This window comes from Callionymus lyra, chromosome 7 (assembly GCF_982586985.1).
Source record: "Callionymus lyra chromosome 7, fCalLyr1.hap1.1, whole genome shotgun sequence".
Taxonomy (NCBI): Eukaryota; Metazoa; Chordata; class Actinopteri; order Syngnathiformes; family Callionymidae; genus Callionymus; species Callionymus lyra.
In genome coordinates, this window is record NC_141824.1 from 5,303,378 (window position 1) to 5,311,578 (window position 8,201).

Sequence of the window (8,201 nt, forward strand, 5' to 3'; positions counted from 1 at the left end):
CCAATTGCTCGCTCTATTTCCACTTTTGTTATCGGTGTTGTTAGGAGGTCATTTTGCTTTGTGCCGATGCATGGTAGATCTAGTGAGTTAAGAAAAGTTTTGATTTGACTTATGTCGGCAGAAGGTGGTTGTTTATACAAATTCTCATAATAATTTCTAAATTTAGTTTCTATTTCCTCTAAATCAAAAGTGGCTTCATTTGTTAAAGCATCTCTAATTTTATGAACGGAGCGGTCGATCTGCTGTTTTTTAAGTCTTCTTGCCAAAAGTCTCGTTCCTCTTGACCCCATCTCGTAATATGACTCTTTTAAATACCTAGTTCTTTTTTCTACTTCTGAATTTAATTGTCTTTTTATGTTCTCCCTGGTTTCTTGTATCTTTGGAAGTAGAGTGGGGTCCTGGCTGTTTTTGTGTTGTCGTTCTAACCTTAGTCGTTTTTCTTTCTCGTCCTTATATGCTGCTTCTCTTGTTTTTTTCAGTAAAGAGCACTTTGCTATAATATTTCCCCGCATAACTGCTTTAAGAGCATCCCACACTATTGCAGGGTTAACCTCACCATTTTCCTTTTCTTTTTGATATGTGAAAATATCAATTTAGATTTCTTCAACTAATTTTTTTGTTGTTCAGAATACCAATATTCAACCTCCACATTGTTTTTTTAACTCGTGATTTTAGTTTAATTTTGAATATTACTGGGCTGTGGTCAGATATATCCGCTTCTCCTATTACACACTGTTCTACTTTGTAAAAATCTTCTTGATTTAGAAAGAAATAGTCGATCCTTGCATAGCTTCCGTTAGGTGCAGAGTAGTGTGTGTAATCCCTGTTTTTTGGATGTAACCTTCTCCATAGATCCATCATACCGTAGTCTCTTAACATGTTTTTCATTGTTTTTGTAACATGGTTCATATTTCTTCTATTGTTGGATGGATCTAATGTACTGTTTAATACCACATTGAAGTCTCCTCCACAAATAAGTGTCCCATTCATTTCTGTTACAATATTGTCAAATACCTGTATATATATACACCAATTATTATCTTTTATATATACATATATATACTTTATATGTGTATATATAAAATATAATAATATAACAACAACAACACTTCATCAATGCTGAGGCATTATAGAGCCCTGCATGAGAGCTTGGAGACCAACGAGACAATTGAACCAACGTCAGGCAAGCTAGATGGCTTCTTTCAAATTCATTTATTTACTATACTACTGTTTGTTATTTATTTTATGTGGTCACTTACATGCAGCTTTTCTGTTTTAGGAAGCAAACTCTGGCATCGTTTAGATGCCACAGTACAGCAGACCAGGCCGAGGAATGAAACGGTTGATGCTACGGTGGCGGTGAAGACCTACCTCAACGAACACAATATTCCTAGAAACGAGGACCCCCTACAGTACTGGGCGAAATGTAAAAATATACACCCATCTCTCTTTCAGCTGGCCATGAAAATACTGTGTACCCCGGCTTCATCCGTCCCCTGCGAAAGGATTTTTTCCAAAGCCGGGGAAATAATCAGTAAAAAAAGAAACCGGCTAAAGCCCAGTACTGTGGGAAAATTGCTTTTTTTAAATAAAAAGGAATAATTATTAAAAAAAAAACAAGGTTGTCAAGCACATTTTTTAATATCAGAATCATTTGCGCACAAATATGCAATGCTCCCAATTGTCCACATGATGGCATGGTCGTGCAAATGAAGCCTCACGAGGCTTTGCTCCAAAGATGAACTACTCGGCTGGGAGGCTTCGGTGCTTCATGAGGCTTCATCTCGCCATCACTACCATAGGATGTTTATATTAAACTTTGACAGAACCAACAAGCACTCTGATCATATTCCTCTCAATACTGCACAAGGAAGTAAAGAAGGATCATCAATGACAGAGAACATATGAAGTGAATCATTATTCTCTGTCTGCTTCACACTCAGGAAGGAATATCACAACTCTTCATCATGGTTAGTGACACCAAACACTTTACAAACACATTTCTTAAGTTAAGAACTATAGAAATGATCCCTGAAAGTATAGTCTTAACTTAACTCCGCACCAACATCACACTCCATCCTCACACCAAACCATTACAGTGACGATCCAAAGGTGACCTTTGTGTTGAAGGAATGGCTTCATAAAAATCATTGTAAGGACCTGGAGTCTCTTAGTCAGTCTCCAGATCTAAACCTCATAGATCACAGATGTCAAATCAGTCCAGAAAAGTGCTTGTTCTTTGTAGTGTAGTTCACAGAAATAAAGAGCATTTTACTCAAAATGATTCAATAAATGACATTTGTTTCTTATAATATTGACTTTACCCCATGTGTGTGCAAGCTTTATGGTTCATGTGTTTGATATAAACATACATTTCATGTTGTGTATTTAATAGTGATGTGTTGATGAAGCCAAATGAAACAGTGTCATGTTGTTTAGAGGTCAGTAGGTGGCGCCATCAGTTTAAAAATTATGTTTCATTAGAAAAGTTGTTCAAAACAATGGAAAATAGTGCAGAGACCGCCATCTAGTGGACACTTAAAAATAATGACACTGCTTCATCAAGCTAAGAAGTACAAAGCACTTTCAATACTTACAAAGTATTTTATTAATTGACTTTTGTTTATTATAATATTGACTTTACTTTTTGTGTTTTTTAAATAGGTAGAAACCTAGTTTGAAAGTATTGTGGTGCATGTGTTTAATTTGTAAATACATTTCATGTTGTGTATTTAATGTGAATCACACAGTATCATGTTTGTTCAAATTAATGAATGCAGAAGAAAAATAATAAATACAAAATCAACCATCACTATAATAGTTTGGTGTGAGGATGGAGTGTGATGTTGGTGCAGAGTTAAGTTAAGACTATACTTTCAGGGATCATTTCTATAGTTCTTAACTTAAGAAATGTGTTTGTAAAGTGTTTGGTGTCACTAACCATGATGAAGAGTTGTGATATTCCTTCCTGAGTGTGAAGCAGACAGAGAATAATGATTGACTTCATATGTTCTCTGTCATTGATGATCCTTCTTTACTTCCTTGTGCAGTATTGAGAGGAATATGATCAGAGTGGTTGTTGGTTCATAACAACTAAATGTTAAACCTTTATGAGTTTAGCAGTAATGGTGAGATTCAGCCTCATGAACCACTGAAGACTTCCATTAGAGTAGTTCATCCTTAACTAAAGCTTTAGGATTCATTTGCTCTAACAAACCATCAAGTTTGGCATCATTTTTGCTTAAAGGATTCAGAAGCAGAAACTTTTATTTGTCAGATTCATTGATTTGTTTGACTAGTAGAGATATGTGTTTGTATTTTGTTAAAAACCTGAATATTTAGGGGCGCTGTTGAGCATAGCAATGGAGTAGACATGTTTTTTGGAGCTCCACAGAACGACTATATAAAAGTAATTTTTTCAGCGCACTTTTTGGAAAACATTCGAATTTTACCTTTGCTAAACCATATGCCTAAAAACAGAAACTTTGAAATGGCTGGTAAATCAAGCAAAGGTGGGCAAACAGCGACTCAAGCCACGAGGCCTTCGCCTTCGACGCCGACTTTAGCCCCGAGCTCCATTGAAGTAGCTTTCCTGAGAAGGAGTGTCTCCGCACCCGACGCGTCGGTCACTGAATCGCTCAAGATGGAACTACTATCTTCGGTGCGCAAGGATTTACTTGAAATCCTTCAAACAGAAGTTGGCGCAGTGTTGGAAAGTGAGATGGCGGTGATTCCAGCGGATATTGGTGCAGCGAGAGCGGAGCTCAAAGAATACAGGTCGACGATCAACTCTGAACTCTGACCTCTGAACTCTCCGCCATGAAAGCTACGGTGAAGGATGTGGAAGAAAGTTTGTCAACGTGCACGGATGATGTTGTTTCACTCAAGAAGGAGGTGAAGCGGCTCACGGGGGTCGTGGACCAACTTCACAATAAATGCGAGGACTTGGAGGCGAGGTCGCGGAGGAACAATGGAAGGATCGTCGGAATCCCGGAGACCCGTGAATGCAACACCGAGTCTGTGTCCTTCTGCAGCCTTTGATCTGAAGGACGCTCCTGGACAGAACCGTCTCTCCCCGCCTGGATCTACAGAGGGACGCCGGTCAAACACCATCATAGCCCGCGTTCACTACTTCCAAGACTGTGAAAACATCCTGAGACTCGCTCGGATCAAACAACGCATCAGTGTGGACGGAGTCAGCATCTCAGTGTTTCCTGACCCGACAAGTGTTGCCAAAGCACGCGCGGCGTTCAATGACGTCAAGAGTCGGTTTCGTGGAGTGGACGGGGTTCGGATTTGCTTATCCTGCCCGCTTCAGAATCACCTACAAGAATGTGGAGAAATCCTTCTACTGCTGCAGAGGCGCGAGTATGTCAACAAAAACATCAGTGGAGCCTTAATTGTATTAAGTCAAGTTCTGTTGGGGCCAACTTTAGCTTCCTGAGCGTGTTAGTGCAGATACCTTTTATGGTAGGTTTATTTGTTGATGTTGTTTTTGTTTGTTTATGTTTACTCCATACAGTTACAAGTGTATTTACACCCATGTTAAAATATGAGTCACAACCCACTGTCTTTAGGTTCAACACCTTTTATAAGCTGGAACGTAAAAGGAGTGAACCGAAACACTGGTGATTGCTCCTGATGATAAGATTCCAGGGTTGAGTCAGTACTTGGGTGACTTAGGTCAGTCTGTCAAACTGAGCCTGAGAAACCTGGGTGTTGTATTTGATAAAGACATGTCTCTTGTTCAACACTGCAGAAAACTGACCAGAAACTGTTTCCTTCAACTGAGAAAAATCTCTAAACTTAGGAAAATGTTGTCGGAACATGATCTGGATCTTATAATCCATGCGTTTGTTTCTTCTCGTCTGGACTATTGTAACAGTTTGTTTTCATGTCTTAACAAGAAGGATCTTGTCTCGTCTGCAGTTGATTCAGAACTCTGCAGTGACAATTCTGACCCGCTCTAGTAGAAGAACTCACATTTCTCCGATCCTTAAAACTCTTCACTGGCTTCCAGTTTCTTTCAGGATCAACTTTAAAATTCTGGTTCTTACTTTCAGATCTATTCATGGTCAGGCTCCTCCTTACATCACTGATCTGATCCAGCCTTACACCCCAGCTCGGGCTCTGAGGTCTGTGGATCAGAATCTACTTATGGTTCCACGCACACGACTCAGGACCAGAGGAGAGAAATCTTTTCAGACTGTTGCTCCTAAGCTTTGGAACGATCTTCTCTCTCTTTGCGCTTGATGGATCTACTGACTCCTTTAAGAAACATCTTAAGACGTTTCTATTTGTTCAGGCTTTTCCTTGAATTTCTCGAACTCCTGTGTTGTTCTCAGTATTATCTTGATCTTTAAAGTATGTACTTTTTTGAGTATTGTTTTGATTGTTTAAGCGCTTTGTGACCCTGGTCTCGAAAAGCGCTATATAAATAAATATTACTTACTTACTTACTTACTATTAAGCGTAACAAAGCTCTTACACACCTGAAGTCATTAGGTGGAGAGATAATGTTCTTACAAGAGACACACTTACGTCCAGAAGAACACTCAAAGTTAAAGAGGGGATGATAGAACATCACTCTGATTATGGGGATAGGTCAAGAGGAGCTGCCATACTTATTAGAAAAGGAGTCTGTTTTCAACTAAACAATTTCATATCTGATAACAAGGGAAGATATATCATAGTCGTGGGTAGATTGTCTGGAACTGAGGTGGCACTAGTTAATGTTTATGGTCCTAACTGATCCTCACTTCTTCTCTAGACTAATAGCAACTATTCCAGATCCTAACAAATATAACATCATTTTAGGAGGTGACTTTAATCTCGTACCTGAGCCAACGTTAGATAGATCCTCCACTAAACTTCAAAATAATTTATCAAAATCAGCAAATACAGTAAATCTCATTAAACAATCTTATGCACTTACTGACCCCTGGAGGAAATTAAACCTCACTACCAAACAATATTCTTTTTTTTCACATGTCCACCAATCGTTTTCGAGGATAGACTTTTTTCGGATAGACAACAGAATTTTGCCGTGTGTAACAAAATGCCAATACCACAGTATTGTGATTTCCCATCATGCACCAGTCCAACTGGACATAGCATTTCCAGACAGTGCACCAGTTCAACGCACATGGCGTCTTGACCCGCTCTTATTGTCAAGCAAAAACTTTCAACATTTTCTCTCGGATCAAATTGATTTCTTTCTTGACATCAATATTACTCCCGGGATGTCCTACACTTCAATCTGGGAGGCACTCAAAGCTTATCTAAGGGGACAAATTATTTCATTTTCAGCAAATGTCAAGAAAGAAAGAACTAAACGCCTCAATGAGATACAGCAGAAATGATTACAATTAGATAAAAAATGTGCATCTCAGCCTAATCCATCCTTATTCAATGAAAGACAATTATTACAAGCCGAATACAATCATTTAACCACTGTCCAAATTGAGAAACTCCTCCTGAAAACAAAACAAACCTACTATGAACACAGTGACAAAGTGGCTCGACTACTGTCACCAAATCAAACAATCGGCAGCAAATCGTATCATTTCTGAAATGAATACAGCTGAGGGTTTGACATCTGTACATCCACAAACTATTAATGACCAGTTCAGAACATTTTATAGTGACCTTTATACCTCTGAGACTTCTGCAACATCATTGGAGATTGAGGACTTTTTAGAAAATATGCAAATTCCCCAAATGAATAAACAAGAACAATCTGTTATAGACTCCAGAATAACAACAGAGGAAATAACTCTAGCTATAAACTCAATGCAAAGCGGAAAAGCACCTGGTCCAGATGGATTCCCACTGAATTTTATCAAATGTTTTCAAATAAACTTTCACCTATTTTAAGTAAATTATTTGAAGAAACACGTATAACTTTAAAACTACCACCAAAAATGAATCAGGCAACTATTACAGTTATACCTAAAAAAGGAAAAGACCCGCGAGAATGTGGCTCGTACCTTACCTTACCTTACCTTACCTTACCTTACTTTACCTTACCTTACCTTACCTTACCTTACCTTACCTTACCTTACCTTACTTTACCTTACCTTACCTTACCTTACCTTACCTTACCTTACCTTACCTTACCTTACCTTACCGGCCCATAAGCCTTCTCTGCTGCGACTATAAAATTCTCACTAAAGTTCTGTCTCGTCGTCTGGAAACAGTGACCAAAATAATCCACCCTGACCAGACTTGTTCTGTTCCAGGGAGGCAATCTTTCTTTAACATGCGACGTTTACTTAATATTTTATATAATTCCCATTCCACTGAAATGCCAGAAGTTGTTATCTCACTTGACGCTGAAAAAGCATTTGATCGGGTGGAGTGGAAATACTTATTTACAGTGTTGGGAAAATTTGGTTTTGGTTGGAACTTTATATCTTGGATCAAAATAATCTATTCCACACCAGTGGCTGCAGTACACACTAACTCAATAACATCAACGTATTTTAAACTTTACAGAGGAACAAGACAGGGTTGTTGTCTCACCTTTTCTTTTTGATTTAGCTATTGAGCCTCTGGCTCTGAGGAAAGAGGAGGAAATTGTGTTGAGGAACAAGGAAATTCATAAATGTTCACTATATGCTGATGACCTTTTGCTCTATTTGTCTAATCCAGTTGTTTCAATACCTGGAGTTATTGAAATATTACAAATATTTGGTCACATTTCAGGTTACAAATTACATTTTTCAAAAAGTGCTGTATTTCCAATCAATGATCTGGCAAAATCAATCGACTATAATATCTTCCCCTTTCAGTTAACAAACAAATGTACCTACTTGGGTTTAAAGATTACACATGTATACCAAGATTTCTTCCACAATCACTTCAAAACTCTGTTTGAACCAAAAATGACCTTTTAAGGTGGAGCCACTTACCAATCTCATTAGCAGGAAGGGTGAACACTATAAAGATGACTGTTCTTCCCCGTTTCCTCTATTTCTTTCAAATGATTCCTTATTATTTACCCAAATCTGTTTTTAAGGAACTTGACAGTTTAATTTCTGCATTTATATGGAACCGATCTGTGCCAAGAATGAAAAAATGTTTTCTGGAAATTCCAAGGTTGGAGGGAGGACTTGGTCTTCCTAACTTTATGTTCTATTACTGGGCAGCAAATGTGTGCAAATTTGCATTTTGTGTTGGTGCATGGCGGGAAAAACGAG

The 8,201-nt window shown here is 38.3% G+C and overlaps 2 non-coding genes across 2 annotated transcripts; one reads left to right on the forward strand and one right to left on the reverse strand.

The window, feature by feature from the left end:
• Positions 1-1,834: 1,834 nt before the first annotated feature.
• Positions 1,835-2,047, reverse strand: LOC148074715 (small nucleolar RNA U3). Its single transcript, XR_015712003.1, has one exon. It is a non-coding gene; the product is annotated as a small nucleolar RNA U3 (small nucleolar RNA).
• Positions 2,048-2,864: 817 nt separating this feature from the next.
• Positions 2,865-3,077, forward strand: LOC148074716 (small nucleolar RNA U3). Its single transcript, XR_015711939.1, has one exon. It is a non-coding gene; the product is annotated as a small nucleolar RNA U3 (small nucleolar RNA).
• Positions 3,078-8,201: the final 5,124 nt, after the last annotated feature.